The following is a 17,873-nucleotide window of genomic DNA, read 5'->3' on the forward strand; positions in this document are numbered from 1 at the left end:
TCAGGGAAAACGCATGAGATGTAGATCTACTCTCTGGCACAAATATTTCCTAAAATCCCAACATTATCCTGGTGGCAGAAACAACCCATCACTCATTTTTCCAGAGTTTGCAAAAAAATTTAGAATAGCCAATTATATATATATATTTCCAATTAAGGGGCAATTTAGGGTGGCCAATCCACCTATCCTGCATATCTTTGGGTTGTGGGGGTGAAACCCACGCAGACACGGGGAGAATGTGCAAACTCCACACGGACAGTGACCCAGGGCCGGGATTCGAACCCAGGTCCTCAGTGCCGCAGTCCCAGTTCCAGCCACTGCGCCACATGCCGCCCTCCATTTTTCCAGAATTAGCTATCTTCTCCAATCTCCTCCACAATGAGAGCCCTGGCTGAGAGGAGGACACGGTCCCTTCAAAGGCAGCCATCATCGAGAAATAAATAGGTGATGAGTGAGGGCAGGAGTTGTGTGCATAGCAATCAAGGGAAAGGGAGAAGAAATGTCTCCACTCAAGAGATAATTTTGATAAAGGCAACTGAGGAGGCAGGGCCTGGGCTACATTTGATGGTCAAGGACATCCAGAATGATAGAGGGCAGTCAATGATAGAGGGATATCAAGGGCAGTCGGGGGAAATCAGTGTTAGCAGCAGAGGGATCATAGAATTTACAGTGCAGAAGGAGGCCATTCGGCCCATTGAGTCTGCACCGGTTCTTGGAAAGAGCACCCTATCCAAGGTCAACACCTCCACCCTATCCCCATAACCCAATAACCCCACTCAACACTGAGGGCAATTTTGGACACGAAGGGCAATTTACCATGGCCAATCCACCTAACCTGCACATCTCTGGACTGCGGGAGGAAACCGGAGCACCCGGAGGAAACCCACGCACACACGGGGAGGATGTGCAGACTCCGCACAGACAGTGACCCAAGCCGGAATCGAATCTGGGACCCTGGAGCTGTGAAGCAATTGTGCTATCCACAATGCTACTGTGCTGCCCATGGGTGGAGGCAATGGAAGGGAAGGTAGCTGACGATGAGCAAAAGGATGGTTGTCTTTATCTAGGAGCACAAGGAGGTCTTGACTGGAGGAAAGGAAGGAGTGGTGCAGTTGAATGTGGTCAGATTGAAGTGGAGGTGTGGTGCAGTTTAATGTGGTCAGGTATGATCTGGAAATGACTATCAGGCTGGCTCCATGCCAAGTGGTTGTTGTTTTCACAAGCCTTGGCAGCCTGCTGATCTCCAATCTCTTGGCCACAGTGTAGCCATCTGGAATGGCCACTGACAAAGGATCCCGGGAAATATGGCCACCTGCAAAGGACCATGGGGAAAAATATGGTCAACCTAGGACTCAGACGCTCAGAGCTTATGTATATTGGCAACTCAGATAACTAGACGCTGACGAAACCCCCAGCTACTTTGCATTCTAATGGACCATTTCCCCAGAACAAAAGACCTGTACTCAGGTAACAGATACAGAAACAGACTCATCGGCGCCACTCCCTTTGCTCAGGGAGCCCAAAAAGCCAAGGTCAATGACGGCTCAGGACAGGCCCCGCCATCAAGGCACCCGCCCCTTTATTGGCCAAAATCGAAGGCAGTAATCGAAGCCTGCCGAATTATTAGGTCCAAAGCTAAGGACCGCCCAAAAGTGCGCAAAACCCCAGAAGGATAAACAGAGACACTGCCATGTGTTCAATCTCTCTTCGCCCCGGCGCTCGGTCTCTCTTGGCCCCGACCTACGCCTAAAACCAAGTGCAGCATCACGACCAGAAGACAAGTTCAAGACCAACGATCGTTACCAGACAGCTGAGCCCAGCAGAAACAAAGTCACTTCTCCAGACCCAGCCACGCAAGATCCGAACAAAGGCTTTGTTCCTCTGCACAAAGCCAGGTGCCTGAAGTTAAGTACAGGTTGTTGTAGTGTTAGGTGTAATTTAGCTTGTAGTGTTTTATGTTGCATGTCGAAGTAATTCTTGTGTGTAAATAAACTGTCATTGAACTTGAACCAACTAACTGGTTGTTTGGTCTTTGATCGATATCCGGTAAAACCTTGTGGTGGTATCATTTGATACCTGGCGACTCTGAAAAGTAATATCACCATTAATAACTGTCATATCAGTATCCAGTTAAAAAGAGCAACATTATTAGCGTCTCCGGTGCGAATTGGCAACAGTCACATGGTAGAAATTTGAACTCACTGTGCCACATGCCAAACAAAAACCGCAGGTGGCAGGAGTAAGACTGAAAAGAGCAGCAAGGAGGTACAAATTTGAAAATTGAGAGGCCATGCTTGGAAACATTTTTATTCTTTTTTTTGCAGGATGTGGGCGTCGCTGGTTAGGCCAACATTTATTGCCCATCCCTAGTTGCCCTTCAGAAGGTGGTTGTGGGTTGCCTTCTTGAATCGCTGCCGTCCTCGAGGTGTAGGTACACCTACTGTGCTGGTAGGGAGGGAGTTCCAGGATGTTGCCCCAGCGACAGTGAAGGAACAACGATATATTTCCAAGTCAGGGTGATTTGGAGGGAAACCTCCAGGTGGTGTGGTCCCCTGGTATCTGCTGCTCTTGTCCTTCTAGATGGTAGTGGTCATTGTGGGTTTGGAAGGTGCTGTCGAAGGAACCTTGATGAGTTACTGCAGTGCATCCTGTAGATGGTACACACGGCTGCCACAGTTCGTCGGTGGTGGAGGGTTTGAATGTTTGTGAAACTGGAGAAAGATGTAAGAGGAAGGGGTTCAGAGAAGATTGAAGAGCATGGGGGTGGGGGTGGGGGGGTAGGGAAAAGGCTAAGAAAAGCAGAGGGGAGAGTTCAGGAAGAGGGGAAGAAGGATGAAAGTCCAAGGGAGGAGAGGAGTGAAGAGACCACTTAGGGACAGGAGGTTTAAAAAAGATGAGGTTGAGAAGAGAGAATGGGACGGAGAATGGAAGCCCATTAGAGAGGAAGAGTTCCACAGCTTTTAGCTGCTGGCTGTGAACGAGGCCTCAGAGGCCGTGATGTCCCGATTTGGATCAGCATTATTGGGGTGTGGGGAGGAAAGAAGGTATTTGGAGTGTCAAAGCAGAGAATGTTCAGTGGAGCCTGTTGCGGTGCGAATAAATAAGATCTGAAGGAAAGTAGAATAGTCAAGGGCAAGAGGCAAGTTCAAAACTGGATCAGGCAAATCTCCTTTTCCTTTTCCAGAGTTTCCAGGAATGTGACACAGACCCAGGAGACTTCTCGTTGGCTCTCCAACTCAAAAAGTACACTAACTTGTTTCAAATGTGAAAAACATTCTCTCCGTGTTGGAATCATAGCAAGAGTTGTGAATTGCTGGCATGACTTTCCCTCTAATTCTTAAATGGAGTCTGGAGCACACTTGTGTCTCTCTTTTTGTCCAATACCATTTGCTGTGGGGCATACCATTCCTGTATACAATACACCATAGTTCCTGGGTAGAATTTGCCTATTTGTGCTGCACAATAATACACGATATACACAAGCAGAAGGATAACAACACTCTTACTCAGTTTAGGACTCTTGCATTTCTCATTCAGCGATACACAAAGCATCAATAAGGGAACCCATTCCAGTATACCCATTCCACACCACATGTTACTTGCATCATGACCATAAATAAATGATGGAACAGCCAAAAGGTTAGTAGAGTTCTGAACACTTTAAATACACTCTATAGGAGATACTGTGCTGTTGAGTCTAAAAGTTGTTAGATTCACACAAGTACATAATGATAAGAGCACAGGAGCCCATTCAGGCCTGAGTACGTGAGTCAGCTCTTTGAAAGAAAGAAATAGTCCCACTGGTCTATCCACAGCACCTTGCCATCTCTTCACTGACACCGCCCACCCCCAAGCAACAACCCAAGTACGAATAGATGTCCTGCTGCATTGCTCACGAGCTGCGTACAATAGGAGTGAACTAGCCAGCCCCTTTAATGGACTGTTTGGCAAGTTCCTCGGGCAAAATGAATCTCAAAAGGCAAGCTCAAGGAATTCTACTTGTTTAGAAACTATTGCTAACAATTGGGGCCAACTGTAGCCACTTCAGGCTCCAGATCCAGACTGTTTACTTTTTTTTAAAGATTGGTGCACTTTAAAGCATGGTGTCTGGAGTGTGACTGACGTTTGCTAGCAGCAAAACTTTTATATCAAAGGAATTAGACACCGTGTTATTGGGCTGTGACAGTTGGATACACATAACACAAAAAATACATGTTAGTGAGTATAATATTCTGAAATATATTGTATAAAACACTGCTGGTGATTTAAATGCTTTATATAATAACATACACAGCATTAACCAACTGTGAATTTGGTAAGCCACCAGTATTGTTAGTGGGATAGATGTCATGGGTACATCATGAAAGATTAATTGGTTCATTCATGAAACCTCAGTAAACATCATATTTTTGCCATATAAAATATTCTAATCCTGTTCTGTGTGTTGTGCAGCCAGTTAGTAGGGTATACCAGAGCTGTGTGTTTAACAACACTCACAAAGGGTTAATCAGCACAAGCAGCTGAAGTACTTGAAGCTGAAATTGAGTAAGTCTTGGCTCTGCCCAACACTGCCTCAGGATATTCCAACACTTTTCCCATTGTTTGCAGATACCAAACTATTTCCACAATAGACACAGAGGGGAGTGTTTGCTGCTTTGGAGCGTTGCACCATTCTTTCAGACACAGCCACCCCACTGACACACACACACACACAGATGCACACCAAGGCAGAGGCATCACACATGCACACAGCACCATCCTCCCACAGATCACTACTTCCCATAGACACTCCCCCACCCAACCGCACAGATATTCCGACTCTGACACGTAATCGTCACCGCCCCCCCCCCCCCCCCCCCCCCCCACCGAACCCAAGCCAAATTCATACTGTTGGATCAAGGTTGATGAGATTTGAATGTAGCCCTTCTGTGAATCTATGTCACGGCAAAGTGCGAGGAATTGGATTTTGTCGCTGGATTAACAGTGTTCCTTCTCTCAGCCTTTCATTTGCGTGCTGGCTTTTAAAAAAGAACCAAACCCACTTGAGCAATAAACTGAGACAATTCTGGGGAACATGGGTTAAAATTTTGCTCAGCTGTAAAACAAGTTACCTATTCCTGCTGTCATGTCAGTCTGAAGGGGTTCACTTCGACGCTCATGTCCCCACATCAACCCCAGTGTATGCACTCTGGCAAAAGCTGACATCTACCACTGACAGGTAATCTCAAGTCCACAATGTGCTGCATCGTGTGAGGAGCATACTTGTGGGACCTACAAGGAGATTTCCTCCACTTGGGTTAAGTGACCTTGGGAGGGTTTGTCAGAGGAGCACTCACACAACCAGCAGTACATCTCGAGACCTCTTTCGGACTGGGGTCTTTTAAAATTAAGGGAGGCTGCAGCACTCATGCAACAGTCCTGCCGTGTTTAGCCCTGTCAAAACAAACAGCAACAGCAGGGACATCCAGATAACAAAGAGAACCGAGACAGTGTCGAGTCTGGCAGAGTTATGGGATGGAGGGGTATTTTGGTGGGGGGGGGTGTCTTATGTCAAAGGTCACGTGTAGGCATTGCAGGACTCGAGAACAGAACACCCTTTGATGAGCCTAAGGTTCTGTCTGCCTGCTGTAGTGTCCTTTTAAAAACATTTGACTGAAAATTAGATCGTTTGCGTGCTCAAAAGAGGAAGTTAACAGGCATACCCTCACCAAAGAACAAGTTTTAAAATGAATTAAATCTAATCAAGGCACTTAAACACTCACCTTCAAGCTATGGAAGATCTTTTTTGTCAGGCAGGGATTTATTAACAAATCTGGCGACTCCAGGGTATCGACTCTTCAGTGTCTTGTTCCGAGTGTTGTGGAGAAACCCTGGTGTTGAAAGCAGTTAAAATCTCAGCTTTTTTAACATTGTCGAGCAGTGATTTACAGCCACAGTTGGGAGACAGAAAAGGCAAGGTTAATTGCTTGTGGCACAGCCCTCATTAAGAGCTTGATGCAAGCACAAGGCGTGGTGCGTAGGATCTCCTCTGAACGTCCTTTTTCTCTCCCCCCTGGGAAGAGGCATGTGCAGCCGAATTCACATTGCACAATCGAGCTCAGTGAGTGACTCACAAGAAAAGTAATGACATCAGCCATGAGGAGGGCAGGCTGCCATCTGCTGCTGCCAGGAGTTACTGAGCTAGGAGAGCCAGCCCCGAGCAAGCATAGCTGTGCTGTCACAAGGAGGAGAAGAATAGCAACACAGGCCACTCCGCTCTGACAGTTAGCTATGCACGGAATGCACAGATAATGGGCGAGGCCACAAGCACACCAGCAGCTGGGTGACAGATGCCAGATGGATGGGGAAGGGGTAGGCGGAGGGGGGAAAGGTGGAAGGGGGTAGGGTAAGATAGGTGCTATGATTCAATTCAGGTACACTGCCTTTTCTGGATGACATGCCAGTCAAATGAAGGCTTCAGTTTTGTTCCCTCCGTTCCCCAATTAAAAGGTGTTCCCCAAGGGCCCTGGTTGAGGGTGGAGTTAGGAGAAATCAGGTAGTCCCCTAGTACCTCTTCTGAACAACTATTTGACCTCAGCAGGAATCACAGTCTGATGCAAACCTCTCCACATGCACACCTTTCGCACCAGCCAGATGCCAATGGCTAATGTTCAGGCGAGGGCAGTTGGCCGTTGCTTCCCATCATTCAAGCAGAGCTGTGAAGGCTGCGTCAAATAAACTGCCAGGCAGAGGTAAGCAAACTCTGTAATCTGGGAACAGGTTGCGGATGTTATTTCAGCCCTGCCATGTCTGACTGGCCTTGCGCTATGTCAGGAGGAGTCTTCAGATTTCCAGCGTTTCACTTGAGCATCTCCACTGGATCCAGCTGTGGGCCTCAAGCGACACCTAATGAAAACTATGTCACCCACTGTTTGCAGAAATTATGCTTCCATTTTTCTCTTTGCTTATCTAACCAAATCCCTGTTTGCCCCAACTTTCAAGAATGGGACTGGTAACCTGAGCCCCCATGAGCAATATTTTGTAAACCGTGGGAGAGAAGGAGCAGAGCATGAAATGGGGAGGGAAAGGTGTTGGTACATTACCTCAGGAGGGGACATTCTCAGGAGAGTGGGCCTTTATGGCCCCTCCCACCAGCAGGATTTTCTGGTCCCTCTGAAGTCATTGGACTTTTGGACTGCTCGCCACATATTCTGGCCATTGCCATCGCGACAGGGTTGGATTACCCTGTGTTTACATTTTCCTCAATGAGTAAATGCCCCACCTAGCAGTTTTACTGAGCCTAACAAGCCAGATTTGGGAGCTGAGCATGAGATTATTCCCAGGCACATAACACTGGATCCAATAAATGCTGGCCCAGCCAGTGACGCCCACAGACAATGAATTTGTTCAAAAATCAGTCATTATGAATAAATCACATTTCTGCAGCCACGTCATTGAGCTGAAATGTTAACTTCATTTCTCTGTCCACAAATGCTACCTGAAACGTTTTTTAATTCAAACATACTCGTTATTTCAGCAATTATCATTATTTGACATGGTGTTTAGGTATAGAGATGTGCAAAGCATTGTTCAAAGAAAAACTAATTTAATGTCTGTCTCTGGGTTGCATTTTGCAAATGTCTCTGGATGTGCCCCCCGCCCCCCCACAACCTTATTATCCTAACTTTCAGACATGTCAAGAGAGGAATTTGCAGAGTGAGCAGCTATGTTCTGAGATGTAACTTGCGTAATCACCAATAAAGTGTCTGTTCTGCCTGCATTGTTCCCCAGCCAAGTATCTTATGTACTATTCTCTGAAAAAAAATTACCTCTGGGTCAGGTGTGGCTTGCATTGCTGCGTGAAACTGCAAGTTATAATGAGATTGAAGCAGGATATTACTGGGTGGCAATCTTTAAATTGCTAGTTTCTTTTGACAGGACCTGAGGTGGGGGTTGAATTTGTGATCTTTCCAATGATCCTTCAAGTTATTCCCGTCTCTTTCACCAGATCCTCTTTTTGATAAGCAAGTCACCTTGGCTACCTGTTTCCCTGAAGGCCAAGTGGGCATGAGGTATTGTTGTCAGACTATTCCAATCAGTGGGGGGTGGGAGGTCACAGATGAATTCAATCCTGGTCTCACCCTCTGGATGGTAATCTGGGACATTTGATCCCCCGTTGCCTATCCCAAGAAAATCCCCCTGGAGTCTTGTCCTGCTAAAGATCATCTCATTCAAGCAAGCCAAGATCCTTGCTTACCTGGAACCACAGCAGCCTATGTATTTCACACACAAGCTCATTGGGAGTGACATTAATAGAAGAACACAAAATGGCCATTCAGCCCCAAGAGTCTGTCTGCCATTCAATTACAACATGGCTGATTTGTACCTCAAATGGGCATCTACCCACCTCTCATCGTTCTTTCTGTACTTTTCATTTTCAACTGTGCTGATACCTTTGGACCAGTCTAATGAAGAACACAAAAAATAGGAGTAGGCCATATGGCCCATCAAGTCTGCTCTGCGTTCATTGCAATTATGGCCCAGCTTGGGCTTCAACTCCCCTTTCCCACCCGGAATCCATATCCCTCAATTCCCCGACTCACCAAAATTCTGTCTGTCCCAGTTTCAAATGTATTCAACTCCACAGCTATGTGGCTCACAACTGAATTTTTTATTCAAAATTAACAGAAATCTCTCTTTGTCAAATTTTCAATTGACACCGAGGCTCTGCAGTGTTGTGGGAGAGTTCCGGATTTCTCCTATCCGTTGTGTTTCCTGAAGTGTCCAGTTCTAATTTCACTGATACAGCTCCTCATTCCAGTCTCTGCTCCCACACACATCAATTCCAGTCTCCTTCATGTGACAGTGCCTGCAGCTTTATCAAGGTGTCTGCCTGCATTTAAAGGTGCATTTGATGGTTTCACAAAAAGAAGCAAAATAAACCGTGAGCTTTTTCATTGTGAGCTGCAGTGAACACATGCCATTGCACAATATACATTCAGCATATCACCCACTATGACTCAGGTCTCAAAGCCTCTCCCATGAGGCGGCCGTCTCACGTAGGATATTGAAACCTCACGGGTCCCACTTCCCATTCCTGACATCCTTCCTAATAGACAGTGAAAATCCACCAAAGCACACTTTGTAAGCAGGGTGTCTCTGGCCAATTGCATGGTCACGGTAAGATCTCAACTGAGATTGGGCCTGCATTCTAACTCGAACATTTGTAATGCCACAGTGGATGTTGGAATGGCTCAATCTCCACTGTTTATTCATCAGGAGGAGAGCAGTCAGGCGCCAAGTGGGCACTGAAGAGTGAAGTGAGTAAACAGTGAAGGAGAGAGCACGACATTGAAAATGTGATACCAAGACAATAAATGCATCAGTGGCAGCTCTTGAACTATCCAGATTTAACTTGCCAATTTTAAGCACGTTTACAGCATAGACACAAGGCAAAGCCACCAGTGCAAGGCGGGTAACTTAACATTTTGCAACAACATGCATTCATATCGCACCTTGAAAGCAGAACACCAAAAGGCACTTTGGAGGAGTGATGTATACTGAGTGATCTTTGTTGTAAAATTTTCCAATTCTAGGGAAATTTAGCATGGCATCTTTGTGTTGTGGGGGTGAAACCCACAGACACGGGGAGAATGTGCAAACGCCACACAGACAGTGACCCAGAGCCAGGATCGAACCCGGATCTTTGACACCTTGAGCTACACTGAGTGATCTGAGGTGCTATTATGTCAGAAAATTAAAATCTCGGTCAACGTTTTGAGGAGCATCTCAAAGGAGGATACAGGTATGGAAGTGATGAGCCTTTGGGTGGAAACTCTGGAGCACAGGGCAATGGCATGGCTGCCATGGGTGGCAAGGTAGCACAATGGTTAGCATTTTTGCTTCACAGCGCCAGGGACTCAGGTTCGATTCCCGGCGCGGCGCGATTCCCACCCCCGCCAAATCCCCGGCGTCGGAGAATTCGGCAACCGGCGGAGGCGGGATATCATGCCGCCCCCCAGCGATTCTCTGACCCGGCGGGGGGTCGTAGAATCCCGCCCTTTATACCTGGCATTGGCCCACAGTTCAGTTCTGAGCTTTAACTTGTTTATATAACATGCTCCCTTCACATTGCACAAACAAAGGTGTAACATCAAACGGGAGCCAAGCCTATGCTACAGGAGGTGACTGACCCAGAGATGATTGACGCTGCAGCCAAACACAAGGGTTTATCTACACTGGATAAACATGACTGAAAAGCAATGACCCACAAAGCATGTTCCTGGAGCGTGTCAGCAATAACTGTCCCCCTCCTGGCCCACCACCAACCCTGACCTTCCTCCATCCAAATTTCTGGCGTTCTGCTCATCACTTCCACTCTACGGCACTGAACACAACAACAATCCAGAGGCAAGGCTTCCAACAAGACCCTGCTTATCCCTGGAGCCCTGAACTGAGGAGTGTAGCATTCTGCAATCCAGAATGATCTGGGAAGACCATGAACCATGCTGACTAAGTGCACAGTGGCTAACACTTTCTCCCCGTGTCTGCATAGGTTTACTCCTGGTGCTGCAGTTTCCTCCCACATGTGCAGGTTAGGTGGGTTGACCATGCTAAATTTCCCCTTAGTGTGTCAAAAAGATTAAGCGGGGTGACTGGGTTACGGGGATAGGGTAGAGATGTGGGCTTGAGTCAGGTGCTCTTTCCAAGGGCCGGTGCAGACCCGGTGGGCCAAATGGCCTCCTTCTGCACTGTAAATTCTATGATTCTATGAAAGTGATAGATGCAGAATAAGAGAAAGAAAGAAATGCATAAACAGAAGTGAGATAGATTAAACAAAAGGCAAGGAACAATAAAGATTGCAGAGAGAGGCAAGACATACAATTCACTGTGAGCAGTGCCAGGTGAGGACCACATTCAGAATTTTGCACTTAACTCTTATACTTCCTTCAGTGTCATATTCAAAGCCTGTAATACTTTCCATGTCACAATATAGAGTCATAGAGTAACAAAGCACAGAAACAGGCCCTTCAGCCCACTTTTGTCTTTGCCGACCAGAAAGTATCAGTCTCTCCTCATCCCATTTACGAACCAGCACTTGGTCCACAGCCTACTGTGCCTCGGACATTTAAGTGCTCATCCAGATGCTTGTTAAATGTTACAAGAGTATCTGGCTCCACCACCCTCTCAGGTTCCATATTTCCACCACCCTCTGGGTGAAAAAAAGTCTTTCTTCAGGTCCCCTGTAAACTATTTACTCACCTTAAAACCTATGCCCCCTGGTCTTCGAGAGCTCTGCCATGTGGAAAAGATTCTTCCGATCTACCCTATCTATGCCTCTCACAATTTTGTATACCTCTATCAGATACTCATCCCCTCAGCCTTCTGTGTTCCAGAGAAAATAAACTCAGCCTATCCAGTCTCTGCTCATAGCAGGCAACATCCTGAATCTTCTCGGCATCCCCTTCAGTGAAATCATGTCCTTCCGATGGCGTGGCGACCAGAACTGCACACAATAATCCATCTTTGGCCTCACCAATGTTTTATAAAGTTGTAGCAAGACCTCCCTGCTCGTATATATTATGCCCCAGGTAATGATGGCAAGCATTCCGTATGCCTTCTTCACCAACCTATGTACCTGTGCTGCCACCTTCAGGAATCCATGGACTTGTCCACCAAGGTCCCTTTGTTCCTCAATACTCCCAGGACCTGCCGTTCACTCTGTAACTCCTCCCCTCGTTAAACCTCCAAAAATGCATCCCTTCACACTTACCTGGATTCAATTGCTCTGCCCAATTTACCAGCTGATCAATATCAATCTGTAGCCTAAGACTATCCTCCTCACAATCAACAACACCACCAATTTTTGTGTCATCTGTAAACTTACTAATTATACCGTCTACATTTACATCCAAGTCGTTATTGTATATAACAAACAGCAACGGCCCCAGCACTGATCCCTGTGGTACATCGCTGGTCACAGGCTTCCATTCACAACATTAACCCCCACACCTTCACCCTTTGCCTTCTATCAACAAGCCAAATTTGGATCCAATTTGCCAACTTGCCTTGGATCCCATGGGCTCTAACCTTTTGGACCGGCCTTCCGTGTGGGACCTTATCAAAGTCCTTACTGAAGTCCATGTAAATAAATGGTGAAATATATCGTTAGTCACCTTTTCAAAAAAATCAATTAAATTTGTCAAACAGGATCTCCCACCAACAAATCGTGCTCACTATCCCTGATCAATCCCTGTCTTTCCAAGTGTTGATTAATCCTGTCCCTCAGAATTCTTTCCAATAATTTCCCTCCTACTGATGTTAGACTAATTTGGTCTGTAATTACCTGGCTTAGCCCTGCTGCCATTCTTGAATAAAGCTACTACATTAGCTATCTTCCAGCCATCTGGCACTTCACCATCGAAGATTTGAATATCTCTGTCAGGGCCCCAGCAATCTCCTCCCTTGACTCCTTCAGCAGCCTGGGCTACATCTCATCAGGTCCTGGGAATTTATGCACCTTTATGCCTGCTAAAACATCTGATACCCCATCCGTATAAATTTTAAAATAAATTTAGAGTACCCAATTCATTTTTCCAATTAAGGGGCAATGTAGCCTGACCAATCCACCTGCCCTGCACATCTTTGGGTTGTGGGGGTGAGACCCACGTAGACATGGGGAGAATGTGCAAACTCCACACGGTCAGTGACCCAGAGCCGGGATCGAACCTGGGACCTCGGTGCCGTGGGGCTAACCAATGCGCTGCCCTCCAGTGCCACATACTTGATCAGCCTGCATGCGAGCTATCACCCACTGTCATTTTTCTGAGTGCTCAGCTGCCGAGTCAACCTTAGTGCCCAGCAACGTGATGAATTCAGAGAGACAACTGTGCTGTGAGCCTTGCAATGTAAAGAGGTGCGTATCTTGCAGCATCATGCCACGTCCACCTTGCTCAGAATGTAGAACATGAGATTAGGCACAAAAATAGCTTTGCCAGTGAGATGGTGCCAGCTCAGCAAATAACAGTTTCCACTAAATGGTACTGAACAAGGCTACAAGCCAGTAAGGTATCAAAGCAAAGGTGCTGCAATGACAGACATCTCACTGTTAGAAACTCTCCAATTTCAACAAGGACAGGCTGGCTTCATGAGACAAGATTATTCTCCATAACCATAAAAGCAAAATAATGCCGATGCTGGAAGTCTCAAATAAAAACAGAAGATGCTGTACCAAGGTCAGGTAGTGTCTGTGGAGAATGAAACAGAGCTAACATTTCAGGTTGATGACCTTTCAGGGATTCTCTTGTCACAGATACTGCCTGATTTGCTGAGTTTGCAGCACACTGTTTTTATCTCAAAACCTTGTATAATCTCCAACCTTTAAGGCTCACAACATTTTGCTGAATCACTGTTGTTGATGCCTTGTACAAATATGATGCAGGCATGGTTCAGTGCATAGCAGACTTGCACACAAGATTATTGCCCTCGGAACCTGAGCACAAAATCTCAGCTGATACTGCACACGACTGAGGGAGTGCTGAAGTGTTGAAAGTGCCTTGTTTCAGCTCAGATACGCATGGCACTATTTTGGAGATTAACAGGTAAATTCATCCCAATATCCAGGCTAATGTTTATCCCTCAACCAACATCTCTAAAACCCACTGACTGCTGGTGGTTTATCTAATTGCTGCTTTGGGAAACTTTCTGCTTGCAAATTGGCTGCTGTTTCTTATCATAACACTGACTACACGTCACAACCTTCCACACTTCACTGTTGGGAAATCATTTACATTGGCTGAGGTTGTGGAAGTCACTATATAAATGCAAGACTTTCTTTATCTTCGAAGTGACACAAGTGATGAAAGGAACCAGCTTTTTTCAGTACGCCACTACCTACCCTAATGTGACATTCTGAAATGAAATTGTGCTGGATGTTCCCGGAGCTCACACTTCTGATCACGAGGAACCTGAGAGGTTGGCTGGAAAGGGCATTGTGAAGCTGCTTTAGTCATATCCAACGCTGATGTTCGAACAAATGTTCAAACAAAAGAATTACAGATGCCCGTACTCAGTCTATGTTGTAAATTGCTTAAAAAGGTGCAATTACTCTTCCTCATCCTGTTCCATTCAGTGAACTGTGGCCTGCTGAGTACACAGACACACACAGCCAGCAGGTCAAAGCCCGAGGAAGAATATGAGAATTATTTTAGGAACAAAAAGTCCAGTTAATCGATCAAACTGGTCTTTTCGACAGCTCCATAGCAGTCAGAGGAATTCAAAGTCCATGCACAGACTGGAGAAGGTACACAACCTTTGTTAAGTCCGGTAAAGGTAAGGTAAAGTCGCCATAGACCCAGATGACCATAGATTGCTTTTCCCTTTGAGGGGAGAGCTGACTGGTGGTGATTAACAGGAGGATCACCACACCTCAGGCAAGGGACAAAGTTGAGAAGACTTCATGAATAACCTCAGCCTGTACAGGAATTGAACCCCCGCTGCTGGTCTTACTCTGCATCACGAACCAGTTAAACGGGCCCCCTTTTCTCAGTCCAAGGCTCGCTTGCCTGCCTGTCTGTCTGTGTATGTCTGGGCATTGATTTGCACCCCTGCACAAGAGTGCTGCACTGTGGGGAAACCAGATAGCCCACAAAAAGAGACAAAAAAAGGGACTGGAATTCATTTCTATCAATATCTCCCTTTGGCTGATTGGATAAATTGACCAGTCAGTGTGGACCTGACACGCAGCTGAGAGCAGCCAAAATGTCACCCATGGTGTGTGATGAATGAACTGATCAACAGAGCTGAGACAGTGGATTACGGCAATCGGTCTCAGCTATTTTCCTCCCCCAACCCCAATCTGAAGGCTCCAAGTTGCTCTCAGATGACTTGCACATGTTTGGTTGTGATGCATCACAGAGTCAAAAAGCTTGGCAATTCGGCTCAATTGAGGATTCGATGAGCGTCCCAGTGCATCTTTGGTGCCAGTTACGAGGAGGGGAGGAGAAAATAAGAAAATAAACTTTGTCCTCTTAAAACACTGCAGAGACACACTGCTGGTACTGTTGGCTGATTAAACTGAATGATCTATGTTTCCAATGTTTAATAAACAGAACAAAATCAGTAAATAGTAAACTCACAACCATTGTACCCCCGAAGATGTTGGTCTGTAAATATAAACTCAAGCTCGGCAAGATACAAGAGACTGGCTGTAGAAAGAAACAGGCCCAAGTGCTGTGTTGTTCTTTCTTACCTTCTTTCTCTGAACAGTTTAAAAATTAACTGTGCTGAACTCTAGTGGCCTGCGGTGTGTTTGCTTCACAGCCCAGATCCTCCGGATAGCACCTTCAGAAATGTGGGTCACCGAGGTTGCGAGTCAGCTGTGGGACAAAATGCTTGGGTTTCAGCAGGCTTTGAAACTCAAAGCTGTGTGAGCAACAAGTGGAGGGAGCAGATGGAAGGGAAGTGTGTCGCTGGCACAGGCTCCTGAGTGCCTGTTTCCCCACTGCTATCCTGTGCTTGGCAACCGCTGCAAATGTCTTGATGTGTGAACAGGCCGATAAACCGGATTTCTGATTCATGTCTAGCAGGGTGTTGTGCAACCAGTCAGATGCTCTTGTTTTGATCAGCCAAGGTTACACTGCAATAAAGGGATCTTTGAAAATGGTGCAAGGGAGATGACCTTTTTTCAGAGTTTAAAGTTGTACAGATACTCTGTGTTGTTTGTTGGCACTCTGCCATCCCACAGCAGCGACTGCAGAGCTTCTTGATGAGTTGCCAAGCAGCCGCACACACACACTCAGAGTTAACCCTTAAGTGGCTCACACCTGATACCGACAGACATGCTGACCACATCGCATGTCAGCGCCAGACAACGTTTTCATTTTTGAGGGTTCACAAGCAAATGTACAAAGGTTAAAAGGCTTGCAGACTCTTTGGGGCTGGGAGGGGCAGGGGAGAAGGCAATGTGTGTTTTTGTGACACGGTCCCACATTTCCAAACAAGAGTCCAACATCAGAAAACTTTGGTCTCTGTTGCCAATTTGCACACAGCAAGCTCCCACAAACAGCAATGATTACACAATCTGTTTTAGTCATACTAACTGAAAGATAATATTGATCAGGAATCAGTGAGAACACTCCTTCCCTTCTGTATCATGTAGCCACCTAAAATGGCTGATTCCCTATTAATTTGGCCAAAACCCAATTTAAAATGGCTAACCGAAAAGGCTGATGGGAAAAGCAGCCAACAGGACACAAACGGACAGCTGCAGACAGAATAGCGTATTCGGATCTGGGGAAGTCGGCCCAGATCGATACCTAAGACTATTAGCAGCACATCAACACAGACATCTGCAGTTTAATCGGCTATTCCCGGGAACAATTGCAACATATTAGCAATTGAATGCCGGGCCAGACCTTTCGGCTCATGCAGTGGCCGAAACAAAGACAGGTGAACGACCACCCCCCGATCGAGGAATCGCCCCATTATTGGAGCATATCGAACCCAGTGATTGGGAACAAGTCCAATCACTTGGGACTCAGGGTCAAGGGCCGCCCCGAGAGGCGGGAAGCCCCTGGGCCCTATAAAGTGAGGGGCCAAGTTCAGATCTCTCTCTCTCTCCCTTCTTCACCTGCTCGCAACCTTCGCAAGAACCTTCAACAAAGAACCGTAAGTTTGACTCCAGTGATCGCTACCCGATAAAGACTCCTAGCCATCGACCCGTATCAGCCTTTTGAATCCCGCGGGCCAGATCCGATTCGATAAGCCATTTGTTTCCCTGACCTGGTGGGCCCTTCCTAAAGTTAAGTATTGGCCTGTTAGTTATAGGTATTAGTCTAGAAGTAGCATTATTGTATAAGTATTAATTGCTGTATATAATAAATGACCGTTGATTTCAATCTTACTAAGCGGTGTGCTGACTTATTAATCATAACTCGAGCTTGAACCACGTGGCGGTATCGGAAAGATACCTGGCGACTCGTTAGCAAAGGTGACATCATCAGAGGTAATAAACTAAGGCTAAAAAGAGCAACAATCACATCCAAATAACAGCACTCCCTCAAACATATACTAACGTGTCTGCCCAGATCTTCTGCTCAGGTTTCTGGAGTGAGGCTTAAAGCCACATCCTCCCCCTCAGAGGCTGCACAAGTGCTTCCAACTGAGCCACAGCAGCCGCTGTGACCATTTCCACCATGAGACGTGGCAAGAGGTGGATGTTCCAAAAGGCAGGTCTATGGTGAAGGTCTCGGTACGGAGCACAGGGAGGGGAAATCATTTAACCAACCTGTCAAGATTACAAAAGCTAGGGGCAGCATGGTGGCGCAGTGTGTTAGCCCTGTTGCCTCACGGTGCCGAGGTCCCAGGTTCGATCCCGGCTCTGGGTCACTGTCCGTGTGGAGTTTGCACATTCGCCCCGTGTTTGCGTGGGTTTCGCCCCACAACCCAAAGATGTGCAAGGTAGGTGGATTGAACACGCTAAATTGCCCCTTAATTGGAAAAAAAAATGAATTGGGTACACTAAATTTATTAAGAAAAAGATTGCAAAAGCTGATGTGCGCTCAATACTTGACTATTGCCATGTCTCCTGTCCAGGCTCCCATTCTTCACCCTCCATAAACTTCAGCTTATCCAAAACTTTGCTGTCCATATTCTAACTTGTGCCTGTTCTGTTTCCCCATCACCCCTGTGTTCACTAAGCTGCAGTGATTCCCTGTGCATTGTGGCTTGATTTTGAAGTTCATTTTTACCATAGACGTCACCCTCAGCTCTTGAAAGAAGTGGCTCATGTTACAATCCCAGTTGATGTTATAACTGGACGGGAAGATCCCAGAATGGGACCCTGGTACAAACGACAGTAGCTTTTACTTTTTTAAAATAAAACATGGAGGAAC

The 17,873-nt window shown here is 46.4% G+C and overlaps 1 protein-coding gene across 4 annotated transcripts in view; it reads right to left on the reverse strand.

The window, feature by feature from the left end:
* LOC140396868 (probable JmjC domain-containing histone demethylation protein 2C) overlaps window positions 1–15,505 on the reverse strand; it is an 89,401-nt gene extending 73,896 nt beyond the window's left edge. The window contains exons 1-2 of one of the 4 annotated variants that reach the window (XM_072485660.1): window positions 15,230–15,505; window positions 5,763–5,870 (exon numbers count right to left, since the gene is read on the reverse strand). The gene's annotated coding sequence lies outside the window, so the exon portion shown is untranslated. Of the gene's footprint in view, window positions 1–5,762; window positions 6,081–15,229 lie in introns of those variants that run through there. The other 3 variants (XM_072485662.1, XM_072485664.1, XM_072485661.1) reach the window with 3 other exon arrangements.
* Between the last annotated feature and the right edge of the window lie 2,368 nt (window positions 15,506–17,873).

This window comes from Scyliorhinus torazame, chromosome 20 (assembly GCF_047496885.1).
Source record: "Scyliorhinus torazame isolate Kashiwa2021f chromosome 20, sScyTor2.1, whole genome shotgun sequence".
In the NCBI taxonomy this organism is placed as follows: domain Eukaryota; kingdom Metazoa; phylum Chordata; class Chondrichthyes; order Carcharhiniformes; family Scyliorhinidae; genus Scyliorhinus; species Scyliorhinus torazame.